Here is a 25,742-nt window from a genome sequence, read left to right as displayed (position 1 = left end):
AAATTCAGTTGTAAAACACCGTGTGTATGTACTTGTGTGTGTGTCTACTTCACACACATTTTTAGTAGTCATTGGAACATTGTAGTTCCTCAGTAGAATGTGTTACTTGGAACGTGGATAGGAGCACTATACACTAATATGTTACATGAAAGTGAAAGTCGCTCAGTCGTGTCCTACTCTTTGTTACCCAATGGACTATATAGTCCATGGAATTCTCCAGGCCAGAATACTGAAGTCAGTAGCCTTTCCCTTCTCCAGGGGATCTTCCCAACTCAGAGATTGAACCCAGGTCTCCTGTGTTGCAGGCAGATTCTTTACCAGCTGAGCCAAGGGAAGCCCAAGAATACTGGAGTGGGTAGCCTATCCTTTCTCCAGGGTATCTTCCTGACCCAGGAATTGAACTGGGGTCTGCATTGCAGACAGATTCTTTACCAAGTGAGCTATCAGATAAGCCCATAATATGTTACATGGTGTTTTTAAAATCAAGTGAAGACTGCAGATCCTGATGACGCTTTTGAGACAATAATTGGTGCAAGGTTCAACAAGCGGTCTTTTACTTTAGAAAGATTTCCAAACATGCTCCAGACTACTGAACCTCTAGAAGCCTCATGTTAAGTCTCTGAATTTTCGTGGGCTTATTTTCCAACTTGTAGCATGCTTGTGTCTTTCATCTATACTTGGTACTTTTTGCTTATCTGATTCACTAAGTATGATGTCATCAATGTAATGGACCAGGTTTTCTGTGAGATACCAAGATGATGAAGATCTCTGCAGAATGAATTAGGGGTTGAGACTTCCCTGAGATGAAGCAGTGCAGGTGTGCTTTTGTCCATTCCAGGTGAGAATGAAGTATGTCATATCATACTTTCAAATTGGTATAGAGAAAAACGTTTGCCAGCTCAATACCTGTCTACCAGGTGCTAGGATATGTGTTCATTTGTCTCAGTAAGATAACTCCAGTAGAATTTTACAGCTGCAACTCACCACCTGATCAAATTTTATTCTGCAAGATCCATCTACCACCTGCACAAACCAAAAAGGAAAGTTAAATGTGGATGTAATACATATCACCACCTTGCATTTTTCAAGTCTTTGGTGGTGGCACTAATATATTTGGCTTTCTCAGATATAGGGGCTATTATTAGATTTTCTAATCTGATGGGGAGAAAGAGTTTCAAGAGCTTCTACTTGACTCTTTCTACCACAGTAACTCTCCAACCAGTATCCACAAAAATGGTGATTTCAGTTGACAAGGATGTGTATTTCAATAAGGTATTAGGAACTAAGACATAATTGGGGGGAAATATACATGGGGCAAAGCTTATCAAACCACCATTAGCTCTATTTTTGTGAACCACAGTAGCATTTTGGGTATTTTAGATCATCCCACAGTAGTGAGATAGATGTTACACTCTTCCCTCAATAACTGGTTTAAATATTGAGATTGATGACATTTCCCACCCCAACCCTCAAGCATAAAAATTGCTTGGAAAGGATTATTACTCACAACTAAAGGTTTCTGGGGGAGAGCATAGCAGGTTCCTTACACTAGTGTGAAAATGACTTGAAAAAGGTAAGAAAAGGAGATTGGCCTGAGTTTTACTGGAGGCTAGGGGATGGGATCAAAGTAAATGTTCCAACCCGTGGTTCAAACTTCCTGCTGGTGCCAAAGGAAAGAGCACCTTGAGATTGTTTAGCTTGCACAGATTCAGGGAAGAGGGGGGTAGAGGCAGGGGTGAGGCATAAAAGCTGCAGAAGTCAAACATTGAAAAATGGAGTTAACCATAATGGAAAAAGAATATTTAAAAAAGAATGTATATATATGTGTGTATATATATACACAAATCAATTTGCTGTACAGCAGTAATTAACACAACATTGTAAACCAACTGTACTTCAAATAAGTGGAGTTAGAGACTTGGACTGTTTATTTTATTGAGTCTCTGGGAATTAGCTTCCCCAGTGGTTCATATGGTAAAGAATCTGCCTGTAGTGTTGGAGACCCAGGTTCATTTCCTGGCTTGGAAAGATCCCCTGAAGGAGGGCATGACAACCCACTCCAGTATTCTTGCCTGTAGAATCCTCATGGACAGAGGAGCCTGGCAGGCTACAGTCCATGGGGTCGCAAAGAGCTGGACATGACTGAGCTACTAAAAAAAAAAAAGGGTATAATGATTCTTATTATTTTCAGTCAATCAACCAAGAAAATTGTAGAGCCATTTGTCAGCTACTTGAGCTAGCACATTAATCTCTAAGTGTATCCATGTCAGTTCAGTTCAGTTCAGTTGCTCAGTCGTGTCCGACTCTTTGCAACCCCATGAATTGCAGCATGCCAGGCCTCCCTGTCCATCACCAACTCCCAGAGTTTACCCAAACTCACGTGCATTGAGTTGGTGATGCCATCCAGTCATCGCATCCTCTGTCATCCCCTTCTCCTGCCCCCAATCCCTCCCAGCATCAGGGTCTTTTCCAGTGAGTCATCTCTTCGCATGAGGTGGCCAAAGTACTAGAGTTTCAGCTTTAGCATCATTCCTTCCAAAGAAATCCCAGGGCTGATCTCCTTCAGAATGGACTGGTTGGATCTCCTTGCAGTCCAAGGGACTCTCAAGAGTCTTCTCCAACACCACAGTTCAAAAGCATCAATTCTTCGGTGCTCAGCTTTCTTCACAGTCCAACTGTCACATCCTTACATGACCACTGGAAAAACCATAGCCTTGACTAGATGGATCTTTGTTGGCAAAGTAATAGCTCTGCTTTTTAATATGCTATCTTGGTTGGTCATAACTTTCCTTCCAAGGAGTAAGCGTCTTTTAACTTCATGGCTGCAGTCACCATCTGCAGTGATTTTGGAGCCCAGAGAAATAAAGTCTGACACTGTTTCCACTGTTTCCCCATCTAGTTCCCATGAAGAGATGGGACCAGATGCCATGATCTTGGTTTTCTGAATGTTGAGCTTTAAGCCAACTTTTTCACTCTCCTCTTTCACTTTCATCAAGAGACTTTTTATTATTTATTATTTTCAGTCAATCAACCAAGAAAATTGTAGAGCCATTTGTCAGCTACTTGAGCTAGCACATTAATCTCCAAGTGTATCCATGTCAGTAGATTTAACCAATGCTAAATCTACTGATGCTTTTAAGGGCTTCCCTAGTGGCTCAGCTGGTAAAGAATCCACTTACAATACTGGAGACTGGGTTCAATCCCTGGGTTGGGGAGATACCCTGGAGAAGGGAAAGGCTACCCACTACAGTATTCTGTCCTGGAGAATTGCATGGACAATATAGTCCATGGGGTCACAAAGAGTCAGACATGACTGAGCAACTTTCAATTTAATCAAAAATAACTTTTTAAAGTTACTTTTAATAGCTTAAAAGTAACTTTATAATTTACAAAAAATAAAATTTACAAGTTTAAATCTATGGATAAATGACTTCTGAGGAATATCTGGTGACTGTGTAACCACCACTCCAATCAAAAAATTTCCCTGGTGCCCTTTGCAGTTAATCTTTCCAACTCCCTGCTCTAGGTGACTACTAATATGATTTCTATCATTAGAGTTTATTTTTGTCTGTTCTAGAACTTTATTTAAATTAAATCATATAGTATGTACTGTCTTTTCTCATCCTTCTCTCACTCAACACTTAAGTTTGTGTTTTTAATTTGTTTGTTCCTCCTTACTGTTGAGTAGTCTTCCATTGCATGGGTATAGCCATTCACTTGTTAGTTGAATTAATTAATTGAAATAATTTACTTGAATTATTTCTAGCTTTTGGATATTCCGAATAATTTTGTAAATATTCTTTTGTAAGTATTCATGGATTTATGTTTTCACTTCTTTTGCAAAATACCCCCACACGGAACTTCTTCATTATATGTTTAAATATATAAGAAACTCAAACTTAATCTGGTGTTATATTCTATTTATCTTCACTTAAAGTCCATTTTCAAACATTTTCTTTAGGTTTCTAGCCAAGTATGTTAGCAGAATCTTACAAGTCTTTGGCATATATTCAGTTTTCTTCTGGGTCAGACTTTCTCTGATGTTTACTGGGGTCTACTCTAATTATAAGTATAGAGGTAATAATAATTAATAAGAGAATTGACAATTTTCTTAGAAAGCAACTTCCCAGTGTGAGGTTAATACAGAGTATTTCACATGAGAAAAGTTTTTTCAGGTTCAGGAGGAGATGCTGATTTTCTTGGTAAGAAAGTTACTTGGAGACTGTTTAAGCTCATCCCATGCTCTGCAGCCGTGATTCCATCAAGCCCTTCACCAAGTAATCATCCCTGGAGACTCTCATGAGTGTGTGTGCATGCTCAGTCATGTCTGCCTCTTTGCAGCCCCATGGACTGGAGACCGCCAGGCTCCTCTGTCCATGGGATTTCCCAGGCAAGAATCCTGGAGTGGGTTGCCATTTCCTCCTCTAGGGGGTCTTCCTGACCATAGTATTAAACCTGTGTCTCTTGTATTGGCAGACAGATTCTTTACCACTTTGAGCCACCTGGGAAGACTCTCATGCCTAATGCTATTGCATAACTTCAATTAAAAGTTTCTCTCAAGGTTTTAATTTTTATTTACTGTTTACTAGCTTAATTCAACATTTAGACAATAAAAAAATTACTGAGTTCCCTCTAATGCATGCATCAGGTAGTGTCCCAAACACTGGGGATAAGGCAGTGAATAGAATGAATATAGTCCCTGACCATAAAGAATTTAGTTATAATTGACATGAATATCCAAATAAATGCACAGATACGAACTGAGGTAAGTCCCATAAAGGAAAATTAAAGAGTATAATGAAAGATTATCTCTGGGGAAATTTGAAGAGTTGAGGCCAAGCAGGCTCATTTGAAGAGGTACTGATTAATCCAGAAGCGTAAATGCTAGATTAAAATTTAATAGGTGAAGAGGGGAGAGGAGCACTTCACCAAGCTGAAGAGCAAGTAGGAAGGTGCTAAGACATGAATTGTTCATCAGTCGCTCACTTGTGTCCGACCGTTTGTGACTCTAGGATCTACAGCATGCCAAGCTTCCCAATCTTCACCATCTCCCAGAGGTTGCTGAGACTGAAACTTTGTCATTTCAAAGGAACTGAGAGAATGCCAGTTTTTCTAGAATAAAAGAAAAAAGGAAAAGGAATTTAGTTGGGAGAGGTAGGCAGGAGTCAGAGTCTGCATGGGCCATAGATATGTTAAAGGATTTGGATTTTATCCCTAGTGCAGTTTGAAGTTAACAAATGGTTCCATTCAGAGGAATGATTTCAAATTTAATACTTTAAAATATCATCTGACTGTGATGTGGAGAAAGGACTGAAGAGAGCCCAGGCAAGAAAAGGATCCAGGTCGATAAGTTGGATAAGAGCGACAGTAATGGATAGATAAACAGCTGAGTTTGAGTTGCCCCTTGGAGGTAAAATCCACAGGAACTGGCAACTGATTGGATGTGGTGGATGCTGGAGGGGCAGCTTTGAAGATCACTCTGGGTTTCTGGCATGACCATCTAGAAGGATGCAGATGCCAGTCACTGCCATGGGGGGAGGACTATAAAGGAAGCATAGCTGAAGCTTGGTGTATGAGTTTTCTCTTCAGATGAGATATCTGGGTTGGAAATGTAAATCTCTAAATAGGTCAGATTATTTAGCCTGGAGAGAGGAGCACAGGTGAAATGGAAGACTAAGTGCTGAGTGTATGGACTGTTTGATTTCACTACAGATGCATCAACAAGAGATCCCCTTCTGGTATGCACCCCATTACATCACCTTTCAAAGATGACCTGGTCCTTTGCTTCCCTGAGGAGCAACCTTCTTATATCAGATCTTTTTTCTAGTCTTAACTCCAATCAACATCTTCATAGAATCAAAACATATCTGATGCTTTCCCCCTCAAAGCTTTTTCTACTCTTTGCATTCCATGGAATTTATCTCACCAGATCAATGAGGTTGTTTGTCTTGTGTCCAGTAGAGTAGAATACCAGGATATAATATAATTAAACAGTAGGCATCATATTTATTAAAGACGGACACGACTGAGTGACTGATCTGATCTGATCTGATAGTATTAAAGGGCTTCCCTTGTAGCTCAGTCGGTAAAGAGTCTGCCTGCAGTGAAGGAGACCTGGGTTTGATCCCTGGGTTGGGAAGATCCCCTGGAGAAGGAAATGGCAACCCACTCCAGTATCCTTGCCTGGAAAATCTCATGGACAGAGGAGCCTGGTGGGCTGCAATCCATGGGGTCACAAAGAGTCGGGCAGGGCTGAGCAACTAACACTTACTTACTTACTTATCGTATTAAAAGTAGGAAAGTATTATACATGGAGAAGGTGGCTACATTTATAATGTGGCTCAGCTGGTAAAGAACCTGCCTGTAAAGCAGGAGACCTGGGTTTGATCTTTGGGTTGGGAAGATACCTTGGAGAAGGGAATGGCTACCCACTCCAGTATTCTTGGGCTTCCCTTGTGGCTCAGCTGGTAAAGAATCCTCCTGCAATGTGGGAGACCTGGGTTCTATCCCTGGATTGGGAAGATGCCCTGGAGAAGGGAACGGCTGCCCACTCCAGTATTCTTGCCTGGAGAATTCTATGGGCTAAACAGTCCATGGAGTCGCAAAGAGTCAGACACACCTGAGCGACTTTTTCTTTCACTTTCAGAAAGGCTAAAATAGCTTGCCCTTCTGTTTTTTGGTTTTTTTTTTTTTTTTTTTTTTTTTTTTTTTTTAGAGCACGACATTTTCCATTGTGGTGTGTGGCATGCTTGGTATAATTCATTAGATTGGTGTACAAATTAGCATTTTCAATAACTCATTGTTGTTGTGCCATTTTCAGTAACTCATTGTTTATAGATGTTTTGCTTTTGATTTTTATTTAGTATGAATAATGTTGAAGTGAAATGATTGGTTTTTTATATTTTCCTATTTGCCTATTCCTTGGAATGCAGATCTGTAGCTTCATCTTACTACTGTAAATGGAGCTATTTATATTTACTACCTGGAAATGCTTTTTGTAACAATAAAGGTTTAAAATGCATCATTCTTTAGGCACAGAGACATAAGTGGCAAGCCTGAAGTCTCCCTCCCTCTAAGAATTTATGGACAGTTTTTAAGCTGCCAGTTTTAAAAAAGGACACATAGGTTTTTTTTTTTTTTTTTTTGGTGAATGTTGAAAATTATTTTAGTGTTTTATATTACATAGTATTTTAGACTGATTGCTATGGAATCACATTAACCTACAATGACATAGTGGTTGCCAGAGTCCTCACATAGCCTGAGCCTGTCTTTTATCATCTGCCTGGAACCTATAGACATTTGATATTTTGGCCCCTATGAATACTTCACTCTGAATATGACATAAGTCTTCCTTGAATACAAAACTACTAGTACTTTCAAGTTTTTTTTTTAAGCCATTTTCCCTCCTCAGAAATTTGTATGTTTGTTTGCTTCTAATGGAAAATTCTTTTTGACTTTAGTGTCAAAGTAGGGAAAACCACTAGACCATTCAGGTATGACCTAAATCAAATCCCTTATGATTATACAGTGGAAGTGAGAAATAGATTGAAGGGACTAGAACTGATAGATAGAGTGCCTGATGAACTATGGAATGAGGTTTGTGACACTGTACAGGAGACAGGGATCAAGACCATCCCCATGGAAAAGAAATGCAAAAAAGAAAAATGGCTGTCTGGGGAGGCCTTACAAATAGCTGTGAAAAGAAAAGAAGTGAAAAGCAAAAGAGAAAAGGAAAGATATAAGCATCTGAATGCAAAGTTCCAAAGCATAGCAAGGAGAGATAAGAAAGCCTTCCTCAGTGATCAATGCAAACAGGGGAAAACAACAGAATGGAAAAGACTAGAGATCGCTTCAAGAAAATTAGAGATACCAAGGGAACACTTCATGCAAAGATGGGCTCAATAAAGGACAGAAATGGTATGGACATAACAGAAGCAGAAGATATTAAGAAGAGGTGGCAAGAATACACAGAAGAACTGTACAAAAAAGATCTTCATGACCAAGATAATTACGATGATGTGATCACTCACCTAGAGCCAGACATCCTGGAATGTGAAGTCAAGTGGGCCTTAGAAAGCATCACTATGAACAAAGCTAGTGGAGGTGATGGAATACTGGTTGAGCTATTTCAAATTCTGAAAGATGATGCTGTGAAAGTGCTGCACTCAATATGCCAGCAAATTTGGAAAACTCATCAGTGGCCACAGGACTGGAAAAGGTCAGTTTTCATTCCAATCCCAAAGAAAGGCAATGCCAAAGAATGCTCAAACTCCCACACAATTGCACTCGTCTCACATGCTAGTAAAGTAATGCTCAAAATTCTCCAAGCCAGGCTTCAGCAATACATGAACCGTGAACTTCCTGATGTTCAAGTTGGTTTTAGAAAAGGCAGAGGAACCAGGATCAAATTGCCAACATCTGCTGGATCATGGAAAAAGCAAGAAAGTTCCAAAAACCATCTATTTCTGCTTTATTGACTATGCCAAAGCCTTTGATTGTGTGGACCACAATAAACTGTGGAAAATTCTGAAAGAGATGGGAATACCAGACCACCTGACCTGCCTCTTGAGAAATTTGTATGCAGGTCAGGAAGCAACAGTTAGAACTGGACATGGAACAACAGACTGGTTCCAAATAGGAAAAGGAGTACGTCAAGGCTGTATATTGTCACCCTGTTTATTTAACTTATATGCAGAGTACATCATGAGAAATGCTGGACTGGAAGAAGCACAAGCTGGAATCAAGATTGCCGGGAGAAATATCAATAACCTCAGAGCTGGACTGGAAGAAGCACAAGCTGGAATCAAGATTGCCGGGAGAAATATCAATAACCTCAGATATGCAGATGACACCACCCTTATGTCAGAAAGTGAAGAGGAACTAAAAAGCCTCTTGATGAAAGTGAAAGTGGAGAGTGAAAAAGTTGGCTTAAAGCTCAACATTCACAAAACGAAGATCATGGCATCTGGTCCCATCACTTCATGGGAAATAGATGGGGAAACGGTGGAAACAGTGTCAGACTTTATTTTTCTGGGCTCCAAAATCACTGCAGATGGTGACTGCAGCCATGAAATTAAAAGACGCTTACTCCTTGGAAGGAAAGTTATGTCCAACCTAGATAGCATATTGAAAAGCAGAGACATTACTTTGCCAACAAAGTAGCCTTGACTTGTCTCATCAAGGCTATGATTTTTCCTCTGGTCATGTATGGATGTGAGAGTTGGACTGTGAAGAAGGCTGAGAGCCAAAGAATTGATGCTTTTGAACTGTGGTGTTGGAGAAGACTCTTGAGAGTCCCTTGGACTGCAAGGAGATGCAACCAGTCCATTCTGAAGGAGATCAGCCCTGGGATTTCTTTGGAAGGAATGATGCTAAAGCTGAAACTCCAGTACTTTGGCCACCTCCTGCGAAGAGTTAACTCATTGGAAAAGACTCTGATGCTGGGAGGGATTGGGGGCAGGAGGAGAAGGGGATGCCAGAGGATGAGATGGCTGGATGGCATCACTGACTCGATGGACGTGAGTCTGAGTGAACTCCGGGAGTTGGTGACGGACAGGGAGGCCTGGCGTGCTGCGATTCATGGGGTCGCAAAGAGTCGGACACGACTGAGCGACTGAACTGAACTGAACTGATTGATGGATTTAAAATATTTACTCATGAAAACTACTATGTGAAATTCAAGAGATGGTTACTTTAGTGTATGTCAAATATAGAGGATAAGAAAAACGTGGTTTTATTTAGTGCAAAGTGAATGAATGCACAGACAAATGACAAGAGCAATGTAGGGTCTATATTCATTATATACACTATATGCAATGACATCTGTACCAGAGTTACTACTTAGAAATCTAGGCATTTGAAGGATATTAATTGGGTAAATCTAATTCTTATTCAATATATTTATGTATTGTTTGTATTATGAATATATTTTAGATTGTATTATAGCTGAATTAAATTGCATTTGCATATGCCATAATAATTATTTCAAATATTTAAATCTAAAATGGATCGATTGATTTCTATACTTGCCCTGAAAATGCAGATGGTTTTCTATTCATACTCTAACCTCAGTGAATTTTCCCCCACTTTCAAAAAAATATAATTTCTTCTTTTAATATTTATGATCCTTAATTTGCTCTTTTCCTTTCTGGAAGCAAAGATGATTTGTTTAAGCATGGTATCTATGTGAGCTTTTAAACCAGTACACTATATCATAAAATTATTTTTAAGCATATGCAGTTTCTGTAAGAGGAAATCATATCTCTCTAAATCAAGTAAATTGCTTCACTGAATATTGTTGTCAAATATTGAGCATTAAATCATGTTTGGTTTCTTTCTTTCAGAAAGTACGGGAAGTATTCTTTAGACAGGGTGGGTGGAGTAGAGATGACAGAGCGATGTGCAGGGCCTGCAGTTTCTTGGTTGTTAAACCAAGCTAAACATAACCAAAGGGGACATTCCCCTGAAGACCCTATTGCTTGGTTAGGTCTTCTCTTACGGAAAACTCCTACCTCACTTCTTACGTGCATGCATGCTCAATCATGTCCGACTCTTTGTGACCCCGATGGACTGTAGCCTGCCAAGCTCCTCTGTCCATGGGATTTTCCAGGCAAGAATTCTGGAGCAGGTTGCCATTTCCTCTTCCAAGAAATCTTGTCTATCCAGAGATTATACCCACATCTCCTGTGTCCCATGCATTGGCAGGCAGATTCTTTACCACTGAGCCACCTGGGAAGCCCACCTTATATCTTACCCTTTATCTTTCTTAGAGTAAAGGTTGAAAATGACAACATTTATTTGGCAATATGACATCAAAGTTCAACTTACACTCCAAGTTTTTGTTTCTCACTAACTTATTGGTAATTAAAGCATGTATTTCCATATTCTGGACTCTATGCTTTCTTAAAACAGAAACCATGTCCTCATAGGCAACATAACACAGTAGTTAAGAGCAGATTTGGGGACAGATTGCTAGAGTTTGAATCTTTGTGCACCACTACGCAGCTGGAAGACCTTGGAAAAGGTACTTAAACATACTGTAGCTCAACCTCAAACGATGGTTGTACAAATTACGTGAATTAATATGTGTAAGTTACTTATATAAGTTCCTGACTAAGTGGTAAATGTGTGGGTCTTTGCAATTCTTTCATTGACTTTTGTGATTTCTCAGCCCACGGTTGTCTCTAGCACTGTTCAGTTCAGTTCAGCTGCTCAGTCATGTTGAACTCTTTGAGAACTCAGCACGCCAGCCCTCCCCATCCATCACCAACTCCTGGAGCCTACTCAAACTCATGTCCATTGTGTCAATGATGCCAACCAACCATCTCATCCTCTGTCGTCCCCTTCTCCCGCCTTCAGTCTTTCCCAGAATCAGGGTCTTTTCCAGTGAGTTGGTTCTTCACATCAGGTGGCCAAAGTATTGGAGCTTCAGCATCAGTCCTTCCAGTGAATATTCAGGACTGGTTTCCTTTAGGATGGACTGGATCTCCTTGCAGTTCAAGGGACTCTCAAGAGTCTTCTCCAACACCACAGTTCAAAAGAATCAGTTCTTTGGTGCTCAGCTTTGTTTATAGTCCAATTCTAATATCCATGCATGACTACTGGAAAAACCATAGCTTGGACTAGACAGATCTTTGTTGGCAAAGTAATGTCTCTGCTTATTAATATACTGTCTATGTTAGTCACAGCTTTTCTTCCAAGAAGCAAGCGTCTTTTAATTTCATGGCTGCCGTCACCATCTGCAGTGATTTTGGAACGCCCCAAAATAAAGTCTTTCACTTTATTTTGTTTCCATTGTTTCCCCATCTACTTGCCATGAAGTAATGGGACCAGATGCCATGATCTTAGTTTTCTGAATGTTGAGTTTTAAGCCAACTTTTTCACTCTCCTCTTCACTTTCATCAAGAGGCCCTTTAGTTCTTCGTTGCTTTCTGCCATAAGGGTGGTGTTACCTGCGTATCTGAGGTTATTGAGATCTTTCTAGCACTGAGTAGGTGCTAAAAAATGGTTATTAAAACAAAAGGAAGACTTGAACCCAGATCTCCTCTGTGAGAAGCAAAAATCAAAATTAGACCATTCCATTTCCCATGGTTTCCTCTCCTGGATCCTCTGACTCATACTTGCTTTACCAAGAGGCACTTTCAAAAGCCCAGGCGCTGCCACCTCACACATTCTCTATACAGCCTCTTCCCTGGAAATGTTACTGAAGCTCATGACATTGAAATTGGAACGAACTGTCTGAAATATCTGCCTTTATCCTAGTATCAACAGCTAAAATAGAGGTGGAGAAGGGAACTAGCTGATTTCTGATTCTAAGAATTCTGTGAATTTTTATGTCTTTATGTGTCTGATATCCAGACACATATTCCCAATAGCTTATTGAATCTTTCATACCCCATATTTTTATTGAATTCATCATTCTATCACTCAAATAGCCTGTTTTTCTGTTTCCTTCTAACATTGTCTTAATTCAGCCCATATCTTCCTCACTTGTGATGGTTTCATAACAGATTTACTTGCCACTTGCTACTCTTCCCTGCTCTTTGTCTCCCACATCAGACATTGTCAGAGTCCACTACCAGAATTGGTCTTGAATCATAGATTTGATCATGTAAAGGTTTTAATCAGTTCCCAATGTTGAAAAATGTAAACTTTCAAGTTAGAATTTTAATTCTTCCAGTTCTATGCTGCTCGTATGTATTGCAGTTATTCATTAATTTATTCACTGAAGAAGAAAATATATATTCAGCATCTGGAATATAACATAAATTGTGCTAGAAATAAAAAGCGAATGAATGAAAAATACAGCTCAAATCCTGAAAAGGCACATAATTCCTGGTGATCCAATGAGCACAATGCTGCGATGAATGCTATACAAGATGCGAGCTAAGAGTGTAGCAAAGAGCTCTGCAGGGACACACAGAACCAGACAAGATTATACAAGCAGTGGCCATGCTGGACATAGAAATGTTCTAAGTAAATACCATACAAAATATGAAAAAGGATCCTAAGAAGCATTGGGTACTCAGGCAGGGATACAGATCTGTTTGGGGACTGATATTTGGCAGCCTAGGTATAAAAAGAGATGACTTATGGTTGGATAAGAATTTTGACTTTGAAAGGTATGTAGAATGGAAAACGGAGTGTGACATTCTTTGCAAGAGAGGGACTGAAGTGATGTCTTGATATCTGTGCTAGTGAGGACGGTAGTGAAATTGAAGGGAATGGTATCATGAACTGAGTAAAGGATGTGGTTAAGACATTTGACGTGTTCTTAGTTTACTCTGTGCTTATTCTTAGTTTTCCTCATTTCTCATGTACCAGCTGGCTATTTCCCAAATGTAAATTTGCCTTTTTTAAGGTTTTGGCCAAATTATCCCCTTTCCTAGAATGTTTCTTTCCTCTGGAAACTTTGTTAAAGCCAAAGGCTACCCCAATTAAAAAAAAAAAAATCACGTCCTCCAAGAAACCTCTGGCTTTATAATGATTTACTTTGTCCTTTTCTTCACATGGCATATGTGTTATTTTTATACCGATTTTTATTCAGTTCTGATGTTTAAAAGGCTTATTGTGCAAGTGGTTGCTTCTTCCATCATTGCTTCCTGGTGAGTAGAAACCTGGCTGATTTGTCTTTATTTCTGCCATGGCAGACTCTATACCATGCAGTGTGGTAAAATAAATAATTATGGTCTCTGGCTCATGGAACATATACTGTGGTGGGAAACAGAGACAGTGATTGAGCAAGCAAATAAAAAAGATAATTTTAGATTATGGTAGCTGTATGCTGGGTTTCCCAGGTGGCACAGTGGTAAAGAATCGCCTGCCAATGCACGAGATGCGAGTCAGGTTCGATGCCTGGGTTGGAAAGATACCCTACATTAGGAAATGGCAACTTGTTCCAGTATTCTTGTTTGGAAAATTCCGTGGACAGAGGGGCCTGGTGGGATGTATATAGTCCATGGGGTCACAAAGAGTTGGACACTATTTTGCCATTTCCTCCTAGCATACACAGCTGTATGCTAGGAGAAGGGGGTGGGTAATTTTAGTTAGAGTGGTCTGGTAAGGTGTCTCTGGAGAATATCTGAATTGAGAAGGAACTTTAGGGAGAACCAGGAGCAGGAAAAGGAATGGTTGGATTAAAGGTCCAAAAAAAAAACATGGCAGAAAGGAATACGGCAGATTGCAGACTGCCAGCTGGGCATGGGCAGATCACTGCCCCAGAAATACAGTTGGTGCTTCATGGTGCCAGTGGGGCAAAACAAGTGAAGACAACATTGGACTGGGAACTGAGAGATCTTGAACCCTTAACTTTATAGCTTAAAGTTTAAATTTTCTTACCTAAAATCGAAGCAGTGGATCCAGCGTTAAGACCGTCTTGGTATCCGATTCCTCTTTGTTCTGGTAGATGTAGTAGGTTTAGGATTGTTGGTAGTGCATGGGCAGGACAGAGATTAGATTGTTCTCCTCTTGACAGTAACTTTGGCTTGCTTGTGTTTGAACATGCTGACACCTCTGTGCCCCTGCAGAGCGTGGAGAGAGACAGGGAAAGGGAAGCCATGAGTACTTTTCTTAGTCTCAAATAAAGCTTCCTTTTGCCCTCCCCAGAGGAGAGCAAACTGCTCCACAAAGGGACGGATTTCTTCAGAACAAAACCAAAGTAACTTCAAAGAATTTGAGGGTAAAGAAGAAGAAAGGGGAGAGATGATCTTCATCTTCATGTTACTGTAGACACCTTGCTACCTTCAGAGATGAATTGGGGTAGGGGAAAAACTGTGAGGCTGACTGTTTAAATTTTTAAATCTTCTTTCTTTCCCTGACGCACCAGACTGAACTCCTCATAAGGTGTCCTGCCACTGAGTTGACAAAATGTTTTCACAGCCTTACCTTTAATGGAAAAAAATATTGTCCCAGGATAGGTAACACCATATTTAGTTCCTTCTCACAGACTTTTTAAAAATTAGATCTGAGATGGTGCGTTTGCTCAAGAGGATAAACATGAGTGATTGCAATGTTTTATAATTTTGAAGTCTGCAATGGATTTTTTTTTTCCTTCTGAAATTCAAATTGCAAGGAAACAGAGAGGCTAAGTTCTGATTAAAGATTAATATAAATTCAACCATAGATTGAGTTTGGACATTTTTTTCCCCAGAGAATGGTTACTTTACCCAGTCAGTATTTTAACTGTTACTTATGCTAAAGTTGACTAAATGACAGTAATAGATTGTGTGAAAATGATTTATGAAATGTGAATACAGATTGACTTTATTTTCAGACATAAAGAAAAACACTTTGTGTTTGAAGTGAAAGTGATGAATTGGGATTTTTATACTATTATGGTTAAAAAGATGAGATATAAAATGATTTTATTTAATTTTAATTTTCAAAGTGAGGTTAACACTCTAGACTATAAATTATCATAGCAATTGTAGACCTCTTACTTTAATTTGTGGGTCATTTTCATGCAAACCAGTTAACCATGGGGTAACGAGGGGACACCTTGAACATAATTCAATGTTAAGGAAGGTATTTTGCAGGAAGGAATTTTTTCACTCATTTACACAGCCCTTTGTGAGCAGTAAAGATATTATAACATTTTAACCTATTTTTCAACAAACAAAACTTTCCTATTAACCCATTTGATCATAAGATAAGTATGTTCAAATATATTGCCCTAAATTCTTTTTATGGTTAATATGACATTTTGTGCAAAGGTGATTTACAAGGAGATTTAAAATTTCCCTGTGGCAACCCTAGCACCTTAGTTATCCAGCATATGGGTGTTTTGTTAATTTTTTTTTTTTTTTTTCGTTTCTTAACCTTTGAATTTAAGTTAAGCAATGAAATTGCCCAAATATTGTAACTTTTAAAACTTAGGTCTCAGTGAGTTATTTTCTGAAAGAGATGTCATCAGTCCTGAGCTTGCCATCAGAACTAGCTGGACACTGGCCGTGTCAGTGTCTGAGCAAGACTTCATAGACAAACAAGTTGAAGGCTATCATTGACGTTAGCCAAGCAGAAAAATATCTATAAGGGAAAAAACAATTTCATTCCTCAATTACTGAACAACGAAAACATTAGCAGGCTATGAAAAATAATGTTTAAAAATTTTAACTAAACACAATTATCAAAATCAATGAGAAAAATAGAAATTACTTAATGCAGAGTTCTCTGTCTTGATAAGAGATCATATTAATACAACTATTAACACAATTTATCTTCACTTTGACATAGAAAGTTGACAGGCCACTGAATTAAATAAGACACATGGTTATCTTAATGAGAACAGCCCTAAATGAATGATTTGCCTATCTTTCAATATGTTTCCAATTCTGTCTCATCTTCCTTTATGACTCTTCAACACATGTAACCTCTGTCAAAAGTGGTATATCTAAGGCTTTTAGAAAAGCAAATTTAGAGGTCAAATTATCTTCTCAGTATCTAGAATGAACTGCTTGGTTCAGCAGCAGTGGTTGCTTTATGACACCATTTAATTAGCATGCTAGGAGGGTTTTTATCTAATACTGTTAGTCACTCAGTCGTGTCCGACTCTTTGTGACCCCATCGACTGTAGCACACCAGTCTCCTCTGTCCATGGAATTCTCCAGGCAAGAATACTGGAGTGATTTGCCATTTCCTTCTCCATTAATCTAATATAACATGGCACTCTTGTGTCTTGTGCCCATTTGAACTTGAGGTTAATATTGATGAAGGATATCCCTACTTATCAGTTTTAAAGAAATCTTTTTTAGTTATGTGATTTTCCCCAATGATTATATTAAAAATATAATGATTTTAGAAATTTAGTTTTATTAAACTCCAAGATCTTACCCACTATATCTAACCTATTACTCATTTCCTCACCAATTTCCTAATGAATAAACAATATTTGAAAGGGAAATGCCATTTCTGCCTCATCTTGATAAGAGTGAAATATGATTTTATGTATTTTGTGAGGACATGTGTCTTATATATGGAATTGGTTTCTGTTTTTCAAAGGAATATTTTGAGATGGTATTAGGGTATATGATAGAACCTTCAGGCTTTGGGAATGAGAGGGCAAGGCTGCCCTGGGACTCTTAGCAAAGAAAATTTGCAAACTTTCCCTTAGTGCTCCTGGTTACTGTGTTCACCAGGTCCAGGTCCGCTTCCTTCAGTTCTGTTTCTCCAGGTGATTGAAATTCTTGGATCAGTGATCCACACCTGGTCCAATTAGTACTGTGTAAGAAGAACAGGCTGGAAACAATAATGTAGAAAAAGAAGGTCAGGAGAGGCTGTTTCCAAAGAAGAAGGTAGGCTGAAGGCAACATATTACCTGCTACAGGCACGTGATCAACTTTTAAGACCTCATCCCTTATCCCTTATATTTGCTTCAGGTGTCGGCTTGAAATAAAACTGTTAAATACTGTACATTACTTGGAATCATTAGCTATTACTGCTACTTGTTAAAATAGTATTTTTCTATTTACAGCCACAGATTTGAGAAAAAAATATTTAAGTTAATTCTTCAAAAGAATGCATATATATACACTTATATTGGCTCTATGAGAATATACAACTCTATCTTTTGAAGTCAATTAAAATAGCACATTAAAATATTAGATTAAATGTATTCCATTATTAGCACTGATGCAATTATTTTATAACTAACTATCTTGTGGCATATAAGATAAAAGATGAGATTTGAAGATAAATTGTCATAAGTTTAAGCGTGAACAGCTAACTTGGCACTTAAGCTAGCTTTACCTATTTCTGAAATGTTATGTTCTGCTACTCCTCTGCCATATACTGAATTAGACATGAGCTTACTCTGTACTCTAGGGCTCACTCTGCCTGTTTGCTATGTGACCTTGGGCAAGACACTTAACCTCTGTGAGTCTTGGTTTTTTCAGTAGTATGAGAAAGTTAACATCTGCCTTCCCTGTATCACAAGATTATTATGAGGATAAAAAAATTGCTGTATATGAATGCAGTTTGTGAGCCATGAAATACTATGTGATTTGTATGTCTGTGTCTCTAAATTATAAGCTCTTTGAGAGAAAGCACTATAATTTGTGTTTCTCTGTTATCCAATAAGTAGCACAGTTCTCAAGCTATGGCAGATGTTCAATCATTTTTGGTATTGATGATGAGGCTATAAATAAAAGTGTGGAGGTCTTGCTAATAATTTTCTTCTGCTTGTAGTCATTTATTCATTCATTCACTACAGTGCCTAAAGTGCCTCCCATGTGCCTCCCATTGAGTCATTGCAGATAAAATAAGATGTAAGACTCAGTGCTCTCAAGAAATTTGTAGAAAAGGAAAGGAGAGACTCAGGAGCAGAAAACTATAAACATTATGGGGGACCAAGGACAAAGATAGTTACATTGCTCTAGAAAGGTACATCTGATTCAGACTTGGTTCTCTTGAGCATGAGAACTGTAAATTTCTCAGAATAATAAAATAGTTTTGCAATTAGAATTTTGAATGCAAATTAACTTTTAAAATAAGATCAACATTGAATATTCAATATGAAATATAGCTTCTTGAGTATTTTAAGGACATAAATTTAGTACATAGAAAGTTTATGACTTGACAATAATAATATGTCATGGCATTTTAAATTTGAATTCACAGTATTTATTTCTAGCTGGCGATTATATATTTATTTCCATGTGATTTAGTTTAATGCCCTCATCTCCCATTATGCTGTACACTCTGTGAGATGAAGAACTGTATTAATCTTGTTTTTCACAGTATGCCCAGTCCTGCCATGCTGGGCATTTACGTATTTGCAGAATGTTGTTTGAATAAATCTATGGACAATTGGAAGAAGTTTGTGGCATAGACTATTTTATATTGCATGTTATTGAACCTATATATAATTTTTCATTTTAATAATATTGTTATTAGAACTTTGTATAATTTCTCTCACTAAACATTGCTTTTTGTCCCTTGGAACACTCATTCATATTTGCAGTTGCAAATATCAACTCTGTCTCAAGTTTTAGAGCAACATATCTGTTTAACTCTTAAGGGCCTTTTATCACTTAAACTTGAAACATTTAAAACCTAATTTATTATTTCTTTTCAAATGTACTCCAATAATGATGTCACACATTTCCTATGCTCTAGATCAGAAAACTGGATGCACCTTACATTTTTCTTAATGCCCCTCATGTGTCAAGCTGCTGCTGCTGCTAAGTCGCTTCAGTCATGTCTGACTCTGTGTGACCCCATAGACTGCAGCCCACCAGGCTCCTCCGTCCCTGGGATTCTCCAGGCAAGAATACTGGAGTGGGCTGTCATTTCCTTTTCCAATGCATGCATGCATGCATGCTAAGTCACTTCAGTCTTGTCTGACTCTGTGCAACCCCATGGACAGCAGCCCACCAGGCTCCTCCGTCCCCGGAATTCTCCAGGCAAGAGTACTGGAGTGGGTTGCCATTTCCTTCTCCCACGTGTCAATAAGTATGTCTAATTAGCCATAAAATTGTTTTGTTCTGTCCCTTACTATATGGGTTTCCCAAGTGGCGCTAGTGGTAAGGAAGCTTCCTGCCAAAGCAGGAGACATAAGAGATGTGGGTTCAATCCCTGGGTCAGGAAGATCCCCTGGAGAAGGAAATGGCAACCCACTCCAGTACCCATGCCTGGGAAATCCCATGGACAGAGGTGCCTGGCAGGCTGCAGTCCATGGGGCTGCAAAGAGTCGGACACGACTGAGCAGGCAGGCACTTCTTTCTCATTACTGTCTTTGAAGCCCTTACTTTCTCACATCCACCATACCCCGGTTTCCTTGGCTTCACTTTATCTCCTTTCGAACCTTGAGATATTTCACTGCTGGATTAAATTCTCTGAAGCACCACAAATCATTGATTTCCTGCTCCTCTTATATTTTAGTGAACAGTTCTTCACTCAATGAACAATTTAGGTCAGCTCACTTACTCCCCCATGAAAAATGAAAAAACAAATTTGGGACTGAACCATCTTTTTAATATCATCCAAAATTGTCTTGAAATTTTCTAGACTTGTGTTTGTTTCTTTTAAACTATTACCCCTTACTCAGATTTTTTTTTTTCCCTGTAGGTTGATGTTTAAATTTGGCCTGGTAGTCAAAACTATCTTCTGGTTTAATCATTTGTTTGAGCTTTATTGTTGGTATAATTTGGTTCAATCATTGAACATAGATCCTTGCATATAGTGGATATTCAACAAATATTTATTAATTTTGTTTGACCTGTGAAAGTTAACATGTATTGACTTGGGATATTGTTATAGAACACATTTCTATTTTCAGTTGGTTAGGATAGAGATTTCTAATCTCTATATTCAAGAATTCTTTATTTATCGACTGAAGTACTTATCTCCTCAGCCCTGGGGCAGCCCATGGTGGTTGGAGTTGTGGAGTCAATTATCTTTCCTTGCTGTACGAGTAGCATCATTTTCTATGTGTGCCATGCCGTGACAAAGATTGAGAAATGCTGCGTAGGAATGCTCTGATGTATTCAGCTTATAATGATTCAAATGTTAATTAATATTTCCTTTTGATTTTATTACTAAGATAAAGCAGAATAAAAATTTAATAAAGATTGTAACCTTGCTGACAAATGTGCCAATTCTGGTCTTTTTCCCCAGAGACATCATTTTGGCTACTTGTATTTGTATCCTTGGGGATTGTTGCTGTCGCTGAATTAGCATTTTCTAATTTTTCTGACAAAATATTTCACATGATTTCATGCTCAGTGAGAGACCTGTGGAAAACATGTCCACGGCTCTTACAAGTGAGGTAATATCAGGAGAAGTTTATATATTTTTCTAAAAACATTTTATGTTTTTTTGAATATTAGCAGTTTCACCTTGGAGAAGGTGATGGCACCCCACTCCAGTACTCTTGCCTGGAAAATCCCATGGATGGAGGAGCCTGGTGGGCTACAGTCCATGGGCTCACTGAGTCGGACACGACTGAATGACTTCACTTTCCCTTTTCCCTTTCATGCATTGGAGAAGGCATTGGCAACCCACTCCAGTACTCTTGTCTGGAGAATCCCAACAATGGGGAAGCCTGGTGGGCTGCCGTCTATGGGGTCGCACAGAGTCAGACATGACTGAAGCAACTTAGCAGCAACAGCAGTTTCACCTACGTATACCTAAGATTATTCTGAGGACGGAAAATATACTCTCTATATTTGGAAACAATCTGGTCTGTTTATACATTTAAAAAATAATACTGTTTAAATAGTATCATTTTTTGATATTCTGCTTATTTAGATCCATTAGTTTATAAATTACTATTGCAGCCCCAACACAATTTCTGAGAGATATTGGCAGTACATAGAAAGAGCTGATGTAGTCCAGGTTTCCAGTAAAACCCTAGAAACTACCGCTGTTAGTCAATTGTGATATGAGGAAAAAGTTTCTTTGATTTTTACAGGCTCAATATTTGTTGACCTGATTGCTACAGTTTTAAAATGCATGTATTAAAAAAAAATAAAATGCATGTATTGAAATATATTCATTTTAGAAAAATGCATGCACATTTGTTACAAAAAAGCAAACATCAAGTATTCTAATCCTTTTCCTACTTCTGTATAACTTGGTATGTATCAGGCTATAATAGCTTTTATAAGGTGAAGCAGACTTAAAATATTCACTATTTGTGGAATAAAAATAGCCTACAAATATCCCTTAATATAATGTTTCCAATTTCAGCTAGATAAATCTTAACATAGAACCAAAAAGCCCCTTAAGATGAAGTAGTTTGAGAAAATGTTTTTTAAAGGACAAAGAAATGTGTGAGAGAGATACACGCAAACCCAGTGGAAAATCGTTTATTTCCTCTTGGGTTCACATACATATTTCTTACTTTTTATCTACTTCGGAGCCTATGATGAGTGGTCTGTGTAAGGTCTGCAATCCAAGGGGATGAAAATTAGTCACATGAATGAAACACTGCATAAATTCTTCATGAACAATGAGCTGCAGATGTTATGTAAACCATTTGTGGAATAGAATTCTGTTCTTCATTAAAATATGGTTAATAAGCCAGATGGGTCCTTGATGGGCAGCATGATCATTTGTATCTGAATCTCTCCAAATCCAAGGATTTAGTCCTAACTGCACACTTTATGTGGAGAAGGCAATGGCACCCCTCTCCAGTACTCTTTCCTGGAAAATCCCATGGACGGAGGAGCCTGGTAGGCTGCAGTCCATGGGGTCGCTAAGAGTCGGACATGACTGAGCGACTTCACTTTCACTTTTCACTTTCATGCATTGGAGAAGGAAATGGCAACCCACTCTAGTGTTCTTGCCTGGAGAATCCCAGGGACGGGGGAGCCTGGTGGGCTGCTGTCTCTGGGGTCGCACAGAGTCGGACACGACTGAAGCGACTTAGCAGCAGCAGCAGCAACACACTTTATGTAGTTAGTTAGTTAGTTCAATCACTCAGTCACATCGGGCACTTTGCAACCCCATGGATTGCAGCATGCCAGCCTTCCCTGTGCATCACCAATTCCTGGAGCTTGCTCAAACTCATGTCCATCGAGTCAGTGATGCCATCCAACCATCTCACCCTCTGTCGTCTCCTTCTCCTCCTGCCTTCAATCATTCCCAGAATTAGGGTCTTTTCTAATGAGTCAGCTCTTCCCATCAGGTGGCCAAAGGATTGGAGTTTCAGCTTCAACATCAGTCCTTCCAATGAACACTCAGGACTGATCTCCTTTAGGATGGACTGATTTAATCTCTTTGTAGTCCAAGGCACTCTCTAGAGTCTTCTCCAACACCACAGTTCAAAAGCATCGTCAGCACTCAGCTTTCATTATGGTGCAACTCTCACATCCATACATGACTACTGGAAAAACCATAGCTTTGACCTTTGTTGGCAAAGTAACATCTCAGCTTTTTAATATGTTGTCTATGTTGGTCATAGTTTTTCTTCCAAGGACCGAGCATCTTTTAATTTCATGGCTGCAGTCACCATCTGCAGTGATTTTGGAGCCCAAGAAAATAAAGTTTGTCACTGTTTCCATTGCTTCCTCATCTATTTACCATGAAGTGATGGGACCAGATGCCATGATCTTAGGTTTCTGAGTGTTGAGTTTTAAGCCATCTTTTAAACTCTCCTCTTTCACTTTTATCAAGAGGCTCTTTAGTTCTTCGCTTTCTGCCATAAGGGTAGTGTCATCTGTGTATCTGATATTTCTCCTGGCAATCTTGATTCCAGCTTGTGCTTCATCCAGCATGGCATTTTGCATGATGTACTCTGCATATAAGTTAAATAAATAGGGTGACAATATTCAGCCTTGACTTACTCCTTTCTGAGTTTGGAACCAGTCTGTTGTTTCACATCCAGTTCTAACTGTTGCTTCTTGACCTTGATGCAGACTTCTCAGGAGGCAGGTCAGGTGGTCTGGTATTCCCATCTCTTTAAGAATTTTCCACAGTTTATTGTGATCCACATGGTCAAAGCCTTTGGCATAGTCAATAAAGCAGAAGTAGATGTTTTTCTGGAACTCTCTTATTTTTTCAGTGTTCCAACAGACGTTGGCAATGTGATCTCCACCTTTTCTAAATCCAGCTTGAACATCTGGAAGTTCATGGTTCATGTACTGTTGAAGTCTGGCTTGGAAAATTTTGAGCATTACTTTGCTCAAAATTGTGCAGTAGTTTGAACATTCTTTGGCATTTCCTTTCTTTTTTTTAAAAAAAATATAAATTTATTTATTTTCATTGGAGGTTAATTACTTTACAATATTGTATTGGTTTTGCATACATCAACATGAATCCGCCACGGGTGTACACGTGTTCCCCATCCTGAACCCCCCTCCGTCTTCCCTCCCCATACCATCCTTCTGGGTCATCCCAGTGCACCAGCCCCAAACATCCAGTATGATGCATCGAACTTGGACTGGCGATTCGTTTCATATTTGAGATTGGAATGAAAACTGAACTTTTCCGGTCCTGTGGGCACTGCTGAGTTTTCCAAATTTGCTGGCATATTGAGTGCAGCACTTTCACAGCAATCATCATTTTGGACTTGAAATAGCTCAACTGGAATTCCATCACCTCCACTAGCTTTGTTTGTAGTGATGCTTCATAAGGCCAACTTGACTTCACATTCCAAGATGTCTGGCTCTTGGTGAGTAATCACACCATCATGGTTTTCTCGGTCATGAAGATCTCTTTTGTATAGTTCTTCTGTGTATTCTTGCCACTTCTTCCCCCTCCCCCACCTTCATCTTTTTTTAAATTAATTAATTAATTAATTAATTTTTTGGAGGCTAATTACTTTACAATATTGTATTGGTTTTGCCATACATTGACATGAATCCGCCATGGGTGTCTTGCCACTTCTTAATATCTTCTGCTTCTGTTTGGTCCATACCATTTCTGTCCTTTATTGTGCCCATCTTTACACGAAATATTCCCTTGGTATCTCTAATTTTCTTGAAGAGATCTTTCCGATTCTATTGTTTTCCTCTATTGCTTTGCATTGATCACTGAGGAAGGCTTTCTTATCTCTCCTCGCTATTCTTTGGAACTCTGCATTCAGATGAGTATATCTTTCCTTTTCTCCTTTGCCTTTAGCTTCTCTTCTTTTCTCAGCTATTTGTAAGGCCTCCTCAGACAACCATTTTGCCTTTTTTTCATTTCTTTTTCTTTGGAGTATGTATTTACTGTAGAGTTTTGGCTCAGTAAAATAGTAAAATTCTCAGCATTTCATTGTAAACTGCATAGAATCGTATTTTCTTTGTGCCATTCACAAAATTATGTTAGCCATTGATATTTTCCTTTAAATCAGTTTATCAAACAAAGAATAATTTATAAAATTTAACCAACCATTTCATGAAAAGTTTATCTATTTACACACTTCTGACTTAAGGAGCTCACACTCTTGAGACATTGTTTTCAACTAATAACTTCTGAATCACCTTATGTAATAAATATAAGATGTCATTATTGCTCTCAAATTGGTTACAATGAAGACAAAAAAGTGAAATATTGGGTTGGCCAGAAAGATTGTTCATGAAATTTTTGGCCAACCCACAGTATTTGATGGAATGGTGGCAGTAAAATTCTGCTACAAAGAACTTTTGGGCAAAGGTTTTTTAATTAGGCAAAAGTAACAAGATATTTAACTTTTAACCCCTTCAATATTACAGATTCTAAAATACTTAGCCATTTCTTGCTGTAAATGGGTATACAAAACACAATTCACTATATTTGAAGATTCAAGGTCTTCATTATGAGCATTTACTCTCATATGGTTAATACACTCATGTCCTATTGAAATGTTTTTCATCTGTTGGCTCATACTTGAAATAACTCCAAACTATTCTATTGTGATCTTTGTGCTCGTAAGTGCGTGCATGCGTGTATGTGTGTGTGTGTGAGAGAGAGAGAGAGAGGGAGAGAACTTGTCACTGATGCCCACTTCACCGTGGTGCTGTATCACCTTACTTGCCTCACTTATATCTCCCAGCGTTGCATTTTACTTTTGCTTGGACCTTGAAACCTAACTTTCCCTTCCTTTGCCTTCTTTTCCTTTCTTTTTCCTTCCTCCTCCCTCCCTCCCATCTCCCTCCTTCCCCCCTTCCTTGCTCTCACCCTCACTGTCCCCTCCCTTTATCTTCCTCCTCCTTCTTCTTCCCTCTTCTCTCTCGTTTCTTTTTTATCTCTTTCATCTACTCACTTATTCAACAATTATTTATTGACTGTTTTTTATGTACTTAGAAAGTATGTTTATTATATTATGAACAAAGCAGAAAAAA

The sequence above is a fragment of the Bubalus bubalis genome, chromosome 9 (genome assembly GCF_019923935.1).
Source record: "Bubalus bubalis isolate 160015118507 breed Murrah chromosome 9, NDDB_SH_1, whole genome shotgun sequence".
Classification (NCBI taxonomy): domain Eukaryota; kingdom Metazoa; phylum Chordata; class Mammalia; order Artiodactyla; family Bovidae; genus Bubalus; species Bubalus bubalis.
Note: the sequence above shows the minus strand (reverse complement) of the source record.